This window comes from Trichosurus vulpecula, chromosome 7, assembly GCF_011100635.1.
Source record: "Trichosurus vulpecula isolate mTriVul1 chromosome 7, mTriVul1.pri, whole genome shotgun sequence".
In the NCBI taxonomy this organism is placed as follows: Eukaryota; Metazoa; Chordata; class Mammalia; order Diprotodontia; family Phalangeridae; genus Trichosurus; species Trichosurus vulpecula.
The window spans coordinates 177,502,459-177,521,406 of record NC_050579.1 but is presented as its reverse complement, the minus strand read 5'-3'; the positions used below and the strand labels follow the sequence as shown (position 1 = coordinate 177,521,406).

The window sequence follows — 18,948 nt, the reverse complement described above, 5'->3', positions numbered from 1 at the left end:
AAATGTCTTTCCCAGCATCATGCCTTTTTCTATGCCATCCTCTATTCCTGGAATAGGCTCTCCTTTCCCCTATCTCAGTTATTGAAATCCCTTACTTCCCCTAAAACACAACTGGGTTACATTTCTGAAACAATTTTGGACTATTCTAAAACAGCAATTCCCTTTTGAATCAATTGATCTTATCTTCTTGCTTCACTATCCACACATTTTTCATAAGCAATAGCTACATATGTCAAATGAGAAAGTAGTTCTGTGATGTTAATTATAGAATCACAAAATGATGGGAAAACACAAGGTGCTTTTAAATGGTTCCATAAATAACAAAATTATATTCATGTCCTCCAAACACTGGGATTTTATAGGATCACTTCATCTTATGACTCCTGAATTATTGGTGTGTGTGTGTATGTGTGTGTGTGTGTGTGTGTACTACAGTTTATAATATGTAATTAGGCATGAAGTTGCAGGTAGCATCAGTATGTCACTGTAAGAGAATCCAATTAATTAATTCACTGCAATCAGAATCTCCAAAAGGATTTGCAAACAAAGGGGAGGGATTTCTATTAACATGTTGCATTGTCTCTTAGCAAGCCTTTGGTTTGATCTCTTCAGATGACAGAAGATGTGTCTTAGGAATTAGAATATAATACAGACATCAGGGATGATTGATGGAGGGGTATCAGAGCTAAGCCATATGAAACATTGACTGCTTGCATATGCCAACTTTACTTGTTTCTTTTTTTTTCCTCTTTATTTTTCTCTCTCCAAAACCCTTCTTCTTTGCAACATTGACAAAAGATACTTTTCCCATGGTTTCAGTTTCAAGCTAGTCTCTTTCCCCACAAAATAGCACCTTGGAATATTTTTCTTACATACATAATCCAATCAAGTTGGCTTATACACAAGATTCACTTTCTGTTTTGTCTTTTTTTCTACCTCCAGATTGGAATGCTTTTTCTGTATTTTAAAGAAATGTAGACTTTTTTTTCCTGCCCAAAGTAATTACCATTCTCATGTTTCTTATTGAGAAACTACTTCTTACTAAGGTCACACTTTATACTAAGAACATTTAAATTGATCTTGCCATCTGCATCCCTGATAAAAACATAAACTTGCTGTATCCTGATACTTTTGACAGTTTCTTAGAAAAAAGGATCAGGGGAAATTTCCATTTGAAAAGAAAAAAAGATTTAGGTTGCTTTACTCTTCTGTTGCTAAATTGTCAGAAACATAGGGTCCTCTAAAGTCAGGGCCAATTGCATCTACTTGGCCCAAACCAATTATGAATCATGTAACAAAGTATTACAGTATGAGTTAGTGAGTTACACTTACAGAGAAAACTTCCCTTCAAATTGAAATCATGCTGTTCATGTAGGAAGAACAGAAATCACTACCCTTTTATAATTTCAAGAGTGTGTTTAGTTACAAATCAATACAGTCCCTTTGTCATCTTGGTTTCTGTTCCCTGTTGTTGAACCTGAACTAACAAGGTGAAATATGTTGATGCCTGAAGACTTGTTTAAATGCCTATCTGGATTTAAGAACCAATCTTGTGTCAATAGCATTTAAAGGAATTGAGTGAGGCAATCTGAATGTATTTCATGAAAAATTGCAGGGTAATATCTCAAACCTCTGACTGGCTTATGGCATGATTGAAGCAATGTCAGTGTCCTAATCCTATGATTGAATAAGAGGAAAGTACAGATAAGTGTTCTAAATCAATAGAATATAAATTTTATAGTTACAATTAACCATGATTCTTTTCAGCCTCATACAAATACGTAAATAGAGAGAGCTAGAAGATATGTAAGTAAATATACACATAGAAAGATACATAGACAGATATAAATCTGTCTGTGTATCGGCCTGTCTCTCTACTCATGGAGAAAGCATGATATTGACTACTATCATAGTGAAATCAAGCTTACTCTTGCCAGTCATGCCAAACCCACTTTACAATTCCCCCATCTCTCTGAAAACTGCATTGCTTATTTTGTAGCTGTTCAAATCATTCTCTTTCTTGAATCGGAAGCAATTAAAAACAAAAGCCAAAATATATAACAAATGGAGCACACTGTCAGAGAGATTTTATAAAAGATATTTTTTATCTTATCCTATTCTGCCTGCTGCGTGGGGGCACCATTTGTCTTTCTTAGAAAACATGCCCCTTAAGGGCAGGGGCCATGTCTGCCTCTTGTTCCTTCTAGTATACTACTAAGTACACTATTGTTATGGAAGACACAATAAATATCTGCAATATCTAATAAAGAATGATCACACACACCCTCTTTAATAAATAATTTTAGAAACTGGAAGAAATATAGTATAGAAGTTTAAGATTTTATCTTAGAAAGGAATATATGTCCCTTTTGGGGCTAATGAATGAATATAGTAGCACCATTTGATATATTCACTGGAAAGAGTGTATTTACTAAATAACAAAAGGTTAAACAACTTGTCAGAGCTAGAATTGAGTGCAAAGAAGAACTAATCATCCAAAGGTTAAAGTTTTAATCTAGATCAATTCAATTTTCATTTATTGAGCATTTACTATGTGAAAGGCATTGTGTTGAGTCATGAGACAAAAATGAAATGGGACTTATTTCTAAGGAGTTTACATTCTACTGGTTGAGGAGTGGGTGGGTGGATAACATAAATACTGGTAAGCAAATATAAAATATATTCAGAATATATACAAGAAGATATTTGGAAGAGCACCAACAATTGGAGGAAAGGCAGAGAAAGAGAGGAAGGAGGAGAGACAGATTTCCAAGTCATTTTGTGAGTGATATTTCTCATTTATAGACTTTGGAACAAAGTTGATAATAAGAATTACAGGAAAATTCCCATCTGAACTTCTGGAGGGGTCTATACACATCCCATAACTGAAAAGGTCACTTCTTATAATAGTTTCTCCAAATGTAAAGGTGTACTTGTAACAAATTCATAAATTCATTTCAAGTGATAAAAGATCTTTAAAATGCTTATGTTCCTTAGAAATATTGCTGAATGGAAAGAAAAGCCAAATCTGTCCAATTGTGTATCAACTGATGCTCTACGTGATCACAATTGTAATAATTGTTTGAGAGTGATGAAATTATTAATATTGTTTATAGTTGGCTCAATAGCATTAACATTACTCTTTTTGTCATCAATGCAGAAATTCAGTCTTCCTAGTTTCCTAGGCAGCATCATAACCTAAGCTTCATAAAAAATTACAAAATTTCAGGCTAAAGTTAGACATCATATTCACCTCAGTATTTGATCTTTCAAATGGCATTAAATCTATAGATTTTTAAGGGGAGAAGAATATGGTATTTCCTCTCTTGCTGTTAATCCTACTTTTAAGTTTAGAGATATGTAACAAACACTCTTAAATTTCTCACTAAAGCATGTCTAGATCTCATTAATTCCAATCAGCTAGCCTGACATTGCCCCTTTTCAGTAGCCATTTTGTAGCTATTTCTGTTTAAAATGATGTATTTCCTTGTTCGTTTATTTAATATGCATTTATAAGTTATCTCTTCCACTCTTCCTTTCCCCATAAAGCAACAACTGAAAAATAAAACACGCATTATATACATTCATAGTCCATAAAAATGAGGTCTTTTGATTACTTCTGAAACTGTCCATTTCATCATTTGTAATGGCACAATTATATCACATCACATAAATATACCATAGTTTGTTTAACCTGTCCCAATAGAACATTTTCTTATATAGCGCAATATTTTTTTCTGCTTTTAGTTTCCTTTTCTCTTTCTTTTATCTCTTTGTGGTTTGAATCTATTAGTGATATAGCTGAGTCAAAAGAGTATGCACAATTTTGTTCCTTTGGGGCTTAAAATTACAAATAACTTTCCAGAACGGCTGGACCAATTCATACCTCCAACATCAGTGGGCTAGTGTACATGTTTTCCCACAGCCAATCAAAGACTTGTCATTTTCCTCTTTTGTCATATTTTCTAGTCTGATGAGTGTGATATAAAACTTCAAAGTGGCTTATTTTATATGTTTTCTAATTGTTAGCCATTTAGAGCACTGTTTGATTGCTTGTTGTTCAGATTTCTTCAATTGAACATTTTCTGTCCATATTCTTTGTCCTATCAGGGAATAGTTCCTTAACTAGAAATTTCAATCTTTCATTATACGGTGCATTTGTTAACTAGAAATTTTAAGCTATCATTTCAAAAATGTCAACTCACCTCATTTCTAGTTCCAGGGAGCTCTTAGAGAATGATGTGATTCAGGAAACAAAGCACTGTTCCAGGGTAGCCTTAAAATAAATCATATATCTATCTGATCCACACCTTATTCAAAGTTTTGCAAAGCCCTAAACCAGTCCTGGATCCAATGTATTAGCCACTGGGCTTTCTGGAATAGCAGATAGAGAATTGGAATATTACATACAAGCATGTCTCTCTGTGTGAATATATACAGATGCATAAACATATACATGTATATATACATATATGTGTATATACACACACTTATACATGCATATATGTGTGTATATAGCTGTAGCTATATGTATTTTTTGAGATAGGCTTCAATTGGAGTGGCAGAATTTCAGAAAAGACAATTCTTTTCCAAGATAATTATTCCATGGAATCAGGTCACTCATGAGATGGTATAGAGGAATTTAATTGAGTCATATGCTTCCTAGAAAATGAATGATTGCCAAGACCTACTTCTGTCCCTTCTACGTAACTAGCTTTGTTACATATTCCAATTTTCCTTCAGAAACCTACTCAAATCTCCAATACCTACCAGATAAAATATGACAAACTCTTTAGCCAGAAATTTAAATATTTCCAGGTCTGGCCATAAGAAACTTTTTGCAATCTTATTTCACTCCACTGACCTTTACACACTTTTTGTTCTGAACAAATTGGATGTCTGTCTCTGTTCTTCTGTCTTCTCCTGTGTTTATTTTCATCTCTGTGTATTTTTTGAAACTATTCCTTCTATATCTTTATCTTCTGAAATATTTATTTTTATTCAGGTCCCCAGTTCAGGTGTCACTTTTTCCAAGAAGCTTCCTCCCAGTCCCTGAAGCTAAAAGTGATCTCTCCATCTTCATATTTCTTATAGCATTTTGTCTAGATCTTCCATTGTCCTTTTTTTTTTGACTTTGCACTGCAACATAATTATGTTTTAGCTCATTTACTAGATTATTAGCCTCTTACGGTCAGGGACAAGTTTCTTTCTCTAAATACATCTTATGAACACATATATACTCCCACGCATACCTGCATATTCATATCCATATATAGATATGCATGTATAATGGATATTTCATAGCTTAAATGAGCATATGCATATTTAATAGCTTATCAATTAATACATATGTATATGTATATATTAATATTCCCTCAATATTCAAATTCATATACTTAATAGATTATCATTTAATGTTATATTATCTATACATTTATGTATAATGCATATATACATGTATACATGAATGTTTATACATATAGACACAGATATACTAACATATATAAAACTTTTGTGTTTAAGTCTGACAAACACTTGTTTCTTCTCTAATTGCTAATATTCCCTTCCTAAAGGAATCAACATTCTTAATGCTGGAACTTAGAAGCTGTTAACTAAGATGATCCAACTTAGATAATTAAATACATTATTTCTCTTTCATTTAGAATTCATTTCTTAATATACTGCTCTGTCATATACTATTTGATCTCATAATGTTATTACCTTTATATAGTGCTCTAATTCTTGAAAAACACTTTAGTCAATCAAAGGAGTGAATAATCAACATGCATTTTTAAAATACCTACAATATTCCAGTCACTCTTCTAGATGTTGAGATACAAGGATAGAAATAAAAAAAAATCAGTTCTTTCAAGAGGCTTATATTCTATCATAGTTCTTCCTAACAAACAATTATGTGAAATGTGTTATTTAAATGTCATAATTCCCATTTGGAAAAATGATAAACTTGAGACTCTTGAATAGTTAAAATATGTGACTTTTCTATGACCATGTCTGGTAATGTCTGAGGTTGGATCTGAGTTAAATTAAGTCTTTCTATGTTGTTGTGTTCTTCCTGCTGTGCTAAAAAAATTGTCTACAGAATTGCCTCAAAATTAGAAGATGTATATGTTCTATTATTGTATTTTTCTACAAAAATGGAATATAGAGATGTCTGAGACCTTTTGTAATACTAAAATTTTGATCAGTTGGACACGAAAATATAGTAGGATATGTCACTACTTAAAAGAATCCTGAACTATATCCTTTTGTACAAGGAAGAATCACTCTATGTCACCTGCTTTGAAAAGCCTGATTTTTCTTATATCATATATTGATGGAAGTTAGGCACACCTACATAAGGTTATCAATGGTGAAGTAAAAGTGAGTTGTTTAGCTGAATGAGAATTAGCATGTAAAACAAGATCTTTGTTTTATTTTTCTTTCAATCATGTTAATTTCCCAGTAATTATAATGATGATAATTATGATGATAACAGATGCCATCCATATAGAATTTTAAAGTTTGCAAAGTGCTTTGAAAATTTTATTATTTATAGTGAATTATCTGAAAAACTGAAGGAAATGGCAAAACTAACTTTGCCAAAGAAATTTTTAACCTCTTACTAGAAGAAGCTCTAGGGCTTGCCTGTTATTGTTACCTTTGTTTTCTTTTTTCTACTTGTATTTAAGATAACCCTTTCATTGCAGCTTACACATTTATACAGTTCCCCCTCCTTTTTGCTTTTCTTTCCTTTTTCTTTTTTTGGGGGGTGTGAGGGGTTACTAGATCTTTGATCCTGGGATTATTTACAGTTGATGATTTCTTTCATGTTCAACATAATTCTCCCACTCTGAGTGATTATACACTGGCAATATTTTTCTAATATCTCTCTTTTAATGAATATGTATATATTTTTCATTAAACGACACCAATTTCAAAGAGAATGTTTCCCAGGAGGTGCATTAGAAATAATCTCTGGGTACAAATACTGTAAGAAGACAGAATAAGTTAAAGAGATTGCAAAGAACCAAGAAGAAAGGCATCAGTAACCGGATCTCATATCTTGAAAGCTGTGTTGGAAACTATCTTTAAACATAAATGAAATAAGCACTGCCTGGGCATAACAAGTTAATTAAACTGCAGCACTGAAATGTTGCAGCAAGTGGTCCCAGTTGATCCTATCTATACCTCTTTCTTTTGGCCTCTCCAATATGCTCCCATCTCTCACTAAAGAAGAGAAACACATACAGAATAGAAAATGAAATGCACATTAAGAGCATTAGTTGCTTCCAAATATATTTGTGTTCATATATGTATATGGATGTGCATGTGTATGTATACATATAATGTGTATGTATGTAATGAGATTTATTCCCTTGGTTAGAAAATGTATGTGTATATGTGTTTGTTCACATCTATACATATATCTATGGATGTATGCCTATGTATGCGTGCACATATTCTGAAAGGGAATCAAAATGATTTTTCAGCTTTCTTAGAGATTTTAAGTAAAATGTACTTTACCTTAGAAACAGAATTTTTCTTTTACATTTCAGCTAATCTTAAAATATAAAACATGTCAGGGTACAAAATAAATGTAGCACATACCATATGTATTGGTATATGACTTTCAAATACCTTTTAGAAACAATTACCAATTATATTTATTAATATATTGTTATCTCTTGATTGGGAATATTTTCCTGATTAAATATAGTCTAAGGCATTGGTGAGTTTGAGTGTACTATCCTATGTATTTTTATATTGCTCTTCTCTTCTAGTGATAGTGACACCTTCTCACACATTATATTTATATCTTTTCCAGAAAAAAGGCAAAATGTTAAGGAAAAACAGAGCTTTTCACTCAGTCCAAGCAATGGAAGACTTTTGCCTGTTTTTGAAGCACAGGTTTCATATTTTATTCTACGCAACATTTTCAGGTTATGCAGATTATTTTAGGGACATAGTCACTAAATTGAAACATGAGATAATTTGATGCAAAGAGATACAATTATCAAATGAGAAATTATTTAGATTAACACTGATTTGATACAGTCAAGACTTTAATATAATGTAAAAGCTTATGTAAACATTAGTGTTATGGTAACCTGAGATATTTTAGTCTTCTTAGCTATAAATTTGGGAATATAACTAAAATAAAACTTATAAAATTATTTGATGAAGCAAATCTACGCCAATATCTCAAAACATTATTGTAATAAATATTGTCATTAATAACTTCTTTTAGTTATGATATAATTTTACTTAAATGGTATAAAATAATCAGAGCAATATTAGCTGATTTGTAAATCAATATATTAAATGAAATTAAATATATGTCTTCTACATTTTATTCTAAAGGGAGAGAAAACAGATCATTTGCAAATACTTCTTAGCATTCCCTGGCCTGAATATATATCCTCACTTATTTAGATGTGATCAGATATTCATTGTGTCCATGGGATTTCTCCCTTACAGGAACAAAAGGAAGTGATGGATTAATTAACCGGTGATCATCCTTCAGGTTTTATGAGTCATTTTTAATTTTTCACTTTAGGTCAGACACCTTTAAAATTAGTGAATTCTTCCTTTATAATTAGCTTCTATGAATAGAAACTTTCCATTACAGGGCAGTTTTTCTTTGAAATATTGCTTAACATTCATTAAAAAACATCTCACCATCTTTTCAGAGCCTAAAGCACAAAATTGCAATTCCCCGTATCAAAACCGCTCTCTTAGAGGGCAGTTCTGTTCTGCAGTTCTTTCTACATCATAGACAGAGTTAATTGAGTAAAAATGACAAATATTCCATGATTCTGAGCACTAGTTTATTTGTGTCCATATTATGAATTTTTGTACACTTCTTTTTTATCAGTTTTATGCTATACTCAACCTAGAAGAGAATCATGATTGATAGCTTTCCTCCATATCAATTTCTTTTCTACAGAAAGCAACAGAAAATCATATAAATTAAAAAGAAAACAAAATATCTCTCTCCTTACTTCAGAATTTTATTAGTATATCTCATTTTTTATAATAGGCAGCAACACTAGTCATATTTTACGCTTACGTGTTTTAAGTTGTTTTATTTTTTTATATTTATTCTAATTTTCACTCATGATTTTTATTCCTTCTTTATAATGGTTTTTAGACAGACAGTGTGTTTCCTCTCGATGCAGTGTATATTTTGACACAACCTTATTTCTAAATCTGGATTCTACTACCCACTAGCAATGTTGTGAAAGCATCACCATTCTTTTCTGCTGTACTTTGCCTTCTTCATACCTGCTTTGAAGCAAAATTTACCTTTGACAGAGACTAGGCCATAAACTTCCCTCCATCAGGAAAAAAAAATAAAAGATGGGAAAATACCTCATGAAAGGGAATTTCATCTACCTATTTCCATTCTACTCCTCTTTTTATCTGTATTGGTTAAGTTACTTAAATATATGTAATTATGCATCTAAATCAATTCAATGTTTAATAAACTCCAGTTAATTATTGAAAATGCATTAAGATCTGAAAGCAGTGGCATATTCTCCTGTGTAGTTGCCAAGTTCAAAGCATTTAGTTCATGGTTAGAGAAGCCTTTTCCAAACCTTTGGAATAGTTCCAGCTTAGAATTATTATTATTAATGATTATGGAAAATTATTATATTCATGTTTAGACATCTCTATCTGCCTTCATTATTTTGTGTATATGCTGTACCTGAAAAATTAGCTTATGCAATATATTTAAAATGTTTTGTGCTTTACTTTTTTAAAGTTTAGAAATTGATTAAACTCTAGAAATGATATAATAATGGCAACATTTAAAATTCAATGCACATTGAACCTACTTATATAATTTGAAATTCATAGTTTCAAATGTTAACTGATGTCTTACTTCTATGCTTACATAATGGCCAATTGTTAAAAATAACATTCTAAGGGTTCCAGGGCAATTTTTGTCTTTTGCATACAAAATTGCCTTAGCATCATATTCCATAGTAATTATTTTTCACTTCTTACAAACAATTTGTAAAGTAGTTTCTTATTTATGTGTAAAGAACACTAGAATCGAAGTCAAAAGACCTAGGTTTGAGTTCTATCCCTGCTACTTATTAGGTGAACTTCACCTCTAGTATTCATTTTCTTTATCCTTCAGAAGAGTTGGATTAAATGATTCTGCCCTCTCCTCCCTTCTCCTTCCTGACCTCTTCAGTACACTCATGTAATTGGTGAATTGGTTCCCAGAAGCTTCTTTTGAAGAAGAGAAGCAACCCACACCAGCCATCCTCACTGTAAACTCAGCTAGTCCAGGATACTCTGTACTACTTCTGGGCCTGGCTCCATGCTGGTACCTAGTCATTTTGCCCCAGCTTTTCAGAGCTCTTTTATATGTTACTTTTCCTCATTAGCATGTAAGTTCAATAGAGGCAGGGGCTATCTTTCTCTTTGATTGTATTTGTACTCCTGGCATTTAGCACAGTGCTCAGCATATAAGAAGGGCTTTAAAATGCTCACTCTCTCTTCCTATGTATCTATTTCCATATACATATATATATATATATATATTTCTATCAATGTATATCTATCTATCTCTCATGTATCTATATGTTGTAGGAAAAGCAGGGGACATTCATGAGCAGTCATAGAAACTATATATAATAGTAGAACTAGTTAGGGTGGATAAAAAATTTCTCTTGGATGAAATTGATAGAACTATTTGGGGAAAGGAAAATAAAGAATAAATTAAAGTCAAACTTTAAGAAATCCTTGAAGATAGTCAGTGTTTGTTGGGAATCAGAGAAGTGGTCTACTGCTTGTCTACTATTAATGTTTTCTTTAAGTGATCATTCTTCTTCTCTTCATAAGATAAGAGAGATGGGGGTAGGGTAGTGAGATTATGATATTTCATATGTCTTCCAAACCTAAGGGTCTAGGATTCTAAAATCCAAGCGGTGTTTTAAGAAGGTGATAGTACCACCAATATACAGACGGATTAATAGCAGAAAAAGATGCATACCAAGAGTGGCGTTGTGAAGACATTGATGAACTCTGTGTGGAGTCACAAGGACTTGAATTATCGCGGCAGAAACATGATTGGGAAAGAAAAAAGAGATATGAAAAGCCTTGACAGGATTTGGTCATTGCCTATGGGGATAACAAAGAAGGGGACTCAAACATGAAAATGAATTTTCAGTCTTAGATGATGTAGGCAGAAGATTTTGATGCCATAAACAGAAATTAAGATGTTTCAGATGAGGATAAATTTTAAGGGAAAGTTCGTTTTAATGGTGGTGAATGCATGTAATGAAGGCCTAAATTCCAGCAGGCAATTGTGGGTATTGGCTTAGAGTTCAGAAGAAAGGTCACGGTTAAAGACAATAATTTAGTAGAGATAATATTTGAAGTTATGAATATGGGGATTGTTATAAAGCATGAGAGAGCAAAGGCAAAATTTTCCCAGTATCTTTGTTGAGGACAATTATCTTCAACCTAAGTATAGAGAAAAAGTGAACAGGGAATTGATAAATTGACAAATCTCTTAACAACTAAAACTGTCCAAAAGTGGGATAGGCTGCCTGCATCAAGTTAGTGACTTCATGATAACTGTAGGCTTTCAGGCAAAAGATAGATGACCCGATAATGAGAATATTGTTGAGAAATCCCTGCTTGCATACAGATCAGGATAGATAATGTAGCAAGACTTTGAGAGGGCCATGTACACCCTAAAAAAGGGTTTACTTCTTTTTAGATAGGTATTTTTTTATGTTACAAAATCCCTCTATGACTACATGTTATAAGTTTATTATAAATGAGTGATGCTTTTTGTCATTTTTCCCCAGATATAGAGATAATCATATGGTTTCCGGTGTATTTGTTTTAATACGGTTATTTTAATTTTGTTTCTAATGTTGAACTACCCTTGCCTTTATATTCTTATGCCCTCATATTCTCCCTATACCAGTGATTCTGCATCCCATGCTTTCATTGTATTAACCCTCTTTACCATCCTCAAATGACCACCCCTTACTCCCATTCCCTTCAACACTCACCTCACTTCCAATGTCTGACTCCAGATTTTCCCTCTATTCTTATTAATGCTCTCTTTGAAGTACTTGCTCCATAATTGACAAACTTGCTTTCCTCTTAAATTGTTTTTTCTTTCACACTACTTCTATTCTCAGTCATTAGCTAACATGAGGCTCCCTTCTGAAGACACTGAATTCTGCAGATTCTTTACCATTCTTGCTTTACTTTCACTCATACCCCCTGACTCACTGGGAGGAAAGAAGGAGAAAAATATTTTCCTTCCTTTTTCTATGAGTACAACACCTGGCTAATAGTCTTTTTCTTGACCTCTACTTTTGGTCCCTTATTAAAAGTCTTCAGTTTATATATAATGTTCCTTACCATTTCAGTTCATTCATTGAGACAATTCCTGTGACTTACTCCTCCTCTCGCCTAGCTACACAAAAACATGGTCATACCCTTAATCTTGCTATCATCTACAAGTGTTCCATTTCCATGTTAATCAACTCTTTTATCTGATCATAAACTTTTATCATTCCATCTTACCATATGCTGTAGTACACCTATATCCACACTGTTACATCTAATCCTTCCACCCTTTTGTGCATTCCCAGGTTATCATCCTTGCACTGGCGACACTGCCTTCCCCCTTCCCTATCTTAAACCTTTGATGGATCAGTTCAGTTCTACCGCATCTAATATACTCCAATGCCTTATTCTGCTTCCTGTTGTTTCTAATGCTTCGGTAAAACTCAACCTTAAATTAGTTCACCAACACACCTCCTTTGTTTCTATTCATGTGTTGCTAAACAAAATTAGAGTAAATTATGAAGCCATGCTGCCTGGGTACACTGTGCTTCAAATTTATGCTACATAATCTTAAAAAAACACTCACTGTATCATAACAATTTTTAAAAATGCCTAGATTCACTCTTCTTTTCACCACTGTTTGGGTTATCCCAAATAGTCCCTTCTTTTGTCAAGCCACTCATGCCATCTCTTCCCCTTTCACTCTCAAATTTCCTCTTCATTTGTCTCTTGAGTTTTTGTGACACTGCTGACACAGCAGTAACATAGTTTTACTCTCTTCTTTTTCTACTTCTATTTCTCTGTTCACTTCTTCCTAATATCCTTTGTTAGATCTTCATCCAGGTCATCCACAAAGCTCTCTCCTGGTACCTCTTCTCTTTTCCCTCTGTACTATCTTTCTTGTTTATCCCATCAGTCACAATGGATTCAATTAGCATCTCTCTGAAGATGATACCCAAATACATAAAAATAACCCTAGTCTTTCCTGAGCTCTGATCCCAAATCACCAAATGTCTCTTCACCATCTCAAACTGGATGTCCTTTAGACATATCAAATGACCTGTCTAAAACAGAATTATTCCCCCAGGAACTCTTCACATTTTCTCCATTACTGTATAGGGCACTTCCATTCTTCAAGTCACTTAAGCTTGAAATATTATTGTCATTCTTGACACCTCATTCTCAATCACTACAAATATCCATTCTTTTGTCAACTGTCTATCTTTTCAACATCTCTGCCATGTCACATTCTCCCTACTCACCTAGCCAACAATCTGGTACAGAGCCTCATTGTTCCAAGCCTTCTGCTTGGTCTTCTTGCCCCACTCAAGTCCATTTTTCTCTTGGCTACTAAAAAATTCTTTTTATGACCATTCTGACCATTTCACATCCCTATTTAATCAAGTAGCACAGCTTCTTACATAAACCCCTCTGTTTGGTATTTAAAGTGCCTCATAACTTGGCCCCTTTCTTTCTAGAGTGCTTACATTTAACCCCACCTACATATCCTAAGATTTAGTGACATGGGCCTTGCTCTTTGCGAAACATATTCCATCTTCCTACTCTGTACCTTTTCACTGGTTACTTTAATGCCTGTGTAATGAGACTGTCCCCCAATGTAGTTATTGTGTGACAAAATAGCCATCTCTAGCCTCTTTTTCCCCTACCCTTCTCCAAAGGAGACTTAATTTCCTGCACCGAGGGGAAGCAAGAGGTGGGAAGCAGCAACTGACCACTCTACTTTCCTCAGAGAGAAGGGTACAAGACTAGAATTATAACTGTTTTCTCCTTTACATATTTATAGTTTAGGGTGTGTAGTTTTCAAGTTCAAGCTAAAATGGGGTCCTCCTTTGCCCAAATTTGATCACCAAATACTAGTTTTGTAATGAACATACACATAGCAAATATCAAAGAAATCCATTTATCCAAGTAGATAGCAAAGCATAAATCAGGGAAATTATGCATAGGAGAATATATACCAGGCTATACAGAGTGAAAGAATTCTCCCTTTAAGAGTAAGGTAACTTAGCTGAACAGGATAGTCTCAGATCTCAACCAAAGGGGAAAACTCCCAAAATCTCTAGTATAGTAAACTGGGGATAGGGACATGCTGGTTTTTTCCTAGTCTTATTATCCCCACCCTTCAGCAATCTGCAGCGAGGATTGACATCATCTATCTTCTCTTTTAAAGCTGGAAGCCTGAAGCACCTGAAGCAATTGCAGAGCTTGAAGTGCCTGCAGAGACTGCCAAGACTGAAGAGAATGAAGAGCCTGCATCACTTCTCTCCTGCTCTTCCCAATTCTGCCCCATAACTGACACAGCTGTTTCATTGATCTCCACCAATAAGGAGAATTGCATACTAATGGACTTTGGCTGGGTTATACTTGGAATGCTCTCTGTCCTTACCTCTGCCTTCTGGCTTCTTTGGCTTCTTTCAAGATTCAGCTCAAATTCTACTTTCTGCATGAGGCCATTTCTGGTATGTTCCCCTTCCTCTTTCTCAAACACAGCTACTGTATTGCATTTGTGATTATCTTCCTTTTACACTCTGTCTACCTTTTTAAAAATATTATTTCTCCTATTAGTAGAACATTAACTCCCTGAGATTGGGAAAATAGTGTCCCAAGTCCTTAGCACAATGTTTTTTTCTTTCTTTTTTTTCTTTACACATAGGTTTTTTTTTTATTAAACAAGGCTGTTAATGGAATGTCTTTTCCTTGTTGTTGTTGTTGATTTAATAAATGTAAGTCTATTTATTACAGAGATTGTATTAATTGGTGAGAATGGGTACAATTAAATCATTTAAAATTAGAATCAATAATTGGCATAGAATTTATTATCTCTTCCTTATATTGTGAAGTGTCTTGTATAGTTATATTCTTTTGTTGTATACAAATTTCAGGAAAATGAGAAGATACATATGAACACCAATTTCTCCTCTACCTTCTGCAATTGTCTAAATGATTTTTTTCATCACCTCAGCATATCTGCATTGGTGAACTGAACACATGGGAGGTGGTGGCAGATGAAGATGGTTTTCAATGATCATTGTTTTCTTCATATATATTTTATACTGTTAAAAGTTGCCGTTGCTCATCATAACCAGATAACCTGAGTCTTGGAGTCTAATAATATTTGTCATATGTGATATAAAGATCATAAGGTCTGGTTTGTAAAATAGCATCTTCACTTCCAACATCACTTTTAGCTTTGTTAGCTTCTACTATTTTCTTTGTATCCAGAGTAGCCTCATCTGTATCCAAAAGTCCACTCTATTTATATTTTTTCCCATATCTGCTGCTTCTTCCTCATCTTCCTCTTCTTCCTCAGCACATAAAGCTGATCAGTCTCAAAGTTTTATATGATCTTTGCTTTCCAGGGCAATCTCCTTAACTACTTCTGTAATAACCGTAATATCATATAATGCTTGGTAAAATACTTGTTCACTGATGCATAACTCATAAAACTCTACCGCCTTTCTGTTGGTGCTGAGATCAAATGTAAATTCTGCTCTTTGGTATTTAAAATCCTTTGCAATCTGTAACTAAACTGTTTCTCCATGATTGTTCCAATTCCTATCCTATCTACTACATTCCAATGCTTTGCTCCATGCCCTCTTTCTTCGAACACCATAGTGAAACTCAACCTTAAATTAGCTCACCAACACACCTTTTTTTCTATTCATGTATTGCTGAACAAAGCTACAAAAATCATGAATACATGCTGACTGGGTTCACCACAAATTGACGTTACTTAATTTAAAATAGAACCTCACTGTATTATGATAATTCTTTTACATTTCCCTAATTGCTTCATTCTTCCACTTACCACTGTTCAGGCTATCCCAAACAGTCCCTTCTTCTCTCAAGCCTTTCATACCCTCTACATATCAACCAAATTGAGCTTCTTTTTCTTTCTCACAAAGGACATTTTGTCTTCCATTGCCATGCCTTCGTATCAGCATTCATAAATTATGTTATCTTTCCCTTCCCTCAAATTAAGTACCTTGTATTTATTGTATAGGGTATAGTGATAGTGTTCTGGACCTGGTTCAGGAGCTCCCAATGAGGAACTTGTTTTTAGTAATGATGGTTGTCAACTTCTTTACAACTTCAAATCTTACGGAGATGCTGAAAATAGTGAAAAGCTAAGTGATTTTTCTGTGTTACACAGCCAACATGTGTCCTAGCAACTGTTAAACATGTATACACACAATTACCATAGATAAGTTGTATACTCCTTGAGTCAATAGGATGGGGAATGTTTCATATTTGTCTTAGCATCCTTAATAACTAACAGTACCTGACACGTGAGTGTTTTTTATTGGTGAAATAATTAATATTCCTTTATCCCATCTGGATAAACCTTAAAGAAAAGTAAACAAAAGTGAAACTATAAAAGTAAACAAATGGATAGTCCCAGTAGAACTCAAATATTTATGAGATTCTTTTAATGGAAACAGTAAGAGTATACATATTTCTTAGTCATCATACGGTATGTTTTAAAAGATAGACCATGTGTCAGGACACAGAAATTCTGAATAAATGTTGAAAAGCAGAAATACTAAACACATCCTTTATAGATCATAACACATAAATTAATAATTAAAACAGAGAAGACAAGTAAACAAGGCTAACTGAAATGGAGACCTAGTAATAAAAAAACCTGAATAATGAATGAAAGACCAAATCACCGAAAGAATTAAAAATTATAGAAGGATTTAAAGCAATAATACAAGACAGTTAAAGCTGGGAGATATAGTTAACATGTTGCTCAGAATAAAGCATGTTTATGAAAATATAACTTTTTTTTAAAGGATGAAATCCTAAAAACTAGAGAATCCAGAGAAATATGCCAAATAAGCACAAAATATAAAATAAGGGATGTGAGAAGAAAAGTAGATAACATGGAAGATAACATAGAAACAATAAATAGCATTAAAATGAAACCTTTGTAGAGAATATTAAAAGAAGTAAACATTGAGTTATTTTTTTTAAAGACTGGAGAATCAAATCAAACAAAAATGTGTAAGGAAATAACCAAACTGAGAAGAAATAAGAATTATGAGAATCTTTAGGTTCTGCAATATGCCAAAGCCAGGATTTAAAATAAATGGATTAATAACTAAAGCAGTATGAATACAACAATGCTTACAAAATATAAAGAAGAGATTTTTAAAGAACCAGTCTAGAAAATGAAATTTAAATAATTAAATGGCAAAGGGACTCAGGAGAGAGGGGAATACTCCAGATTTCTTAAGGGACCGAGGAGTAATTGTCAAAGACTGGAATCAAATTTGAATCATCCCAACTTCAAGTCTGATGCATATAAAAATATTAAACAGGGCCAGCAAAAAGTCTACATCAGTAGACCAAGTTGGATTTCTATAAGTTATGAAAGGACCCATTAGAATGAGAAAATGAATGTAACCAATCATATTTTAAAAAGAACAACATTCAGAGTCATACGACATTAATAAATGCAGAAAATGACAATTTACAGGTTTTATTTATGCTAAATATCAAAAGGCAGAAGCATAGAAAAATCTTTTAAAATGACCAAAAAGTATTTATCTAAAGCCATAAACTAGTATCAATCACATTGAGGAAATACTAGGATTATTTCCCATGCAATTGTAAAGCAAGGATGCCTCCCTCCCTACTACTTTTGAAATGGTTCTACAAATGTTAGAAATAGGAATTGGACAAGAGTTGTTTTGTGGTACTTTCATGTTGCTTCCCTTGAATGCAACATCTCTCCTTGGCATATTGTAATGTTGATTTATTTCTGCTAACAGTTTCTTTCAGGAATTCTATTTTAAATGTTTGCATCGATATTCTTTTTTTTTTTCCATTTGAATACCTTTCTCCAGGTCACTTGTAGATTTCATTTGTTACTATAATTGTTAAATTTGGCTGCTCTGTATCTTAAAGTTTCTTTGGGGGGGGGGGTGATCTGTGGATTATTTCAATTGGTGTTTTGATATCTGTATTCAGTTCTGTGTAAGTAAAACATTATTTCTGTTAATTTTGTTGTTCTTGTATTCTTTTGGGAGATTTGTAATCCATAAACTGTTCCTACAGTTTCTATCCAGTGTTCAAGATCAAAATGTTTTTGTTCATATAGAGATTGTGCTTTTTTATGTTATTGCTTTTTGCTTCTCTTCTTGGTTGTCCTTTACTTCTCATTTATAATATGCCTTTTATTATTGATGTATCGATGTTGATTTATTTGTTTATGGTCAATGACTTTAACTGAGTTGTCTTCCTCCTGTGATATTTGATAATTTTAATCTTGGTTTTTTATTTCCTCTTTGTATTTCCTCTATTCCCCACTTTCTTTTTCCTCTTTGATAATGGTTTCCACAGGAGCTGGACCTCAAATCTGTCTTAACTTCTTCAAGCACTGGGAATTCACTTTTCACTGCCCCAGTCTCTGATCTAGGGGGATAGAAATTGCTTGATTTAGATTCCAGTCTCCTTTCCTTCAGGCCTTGTGGAGCCCTTACCCATGCTGGCATCTTACATCTATTTCTTCTTTTCTTCAGTTCTCTGTAGCAATACAATATAATGTATGTTCTTGTCCTAGGAAGAGCAAGTTTCTGTTTTTAGGCTTCCCTC

At 33.4% G+C, this 18,948-nt stretch overlaps 1 pseudogene; it reads right to left on the bottom strand.

The window, feature by feature from the left end:
- Positions 1–15,175: 15,175 nt before the first annotated feature.
- LOC118857722 lies at positions 15,176–16,276 on the bottom strand (annotated as a pseudogene).
- Between the last annotated feature and the right edge of the window lie 2,672 nt (positions 16,277–18,948).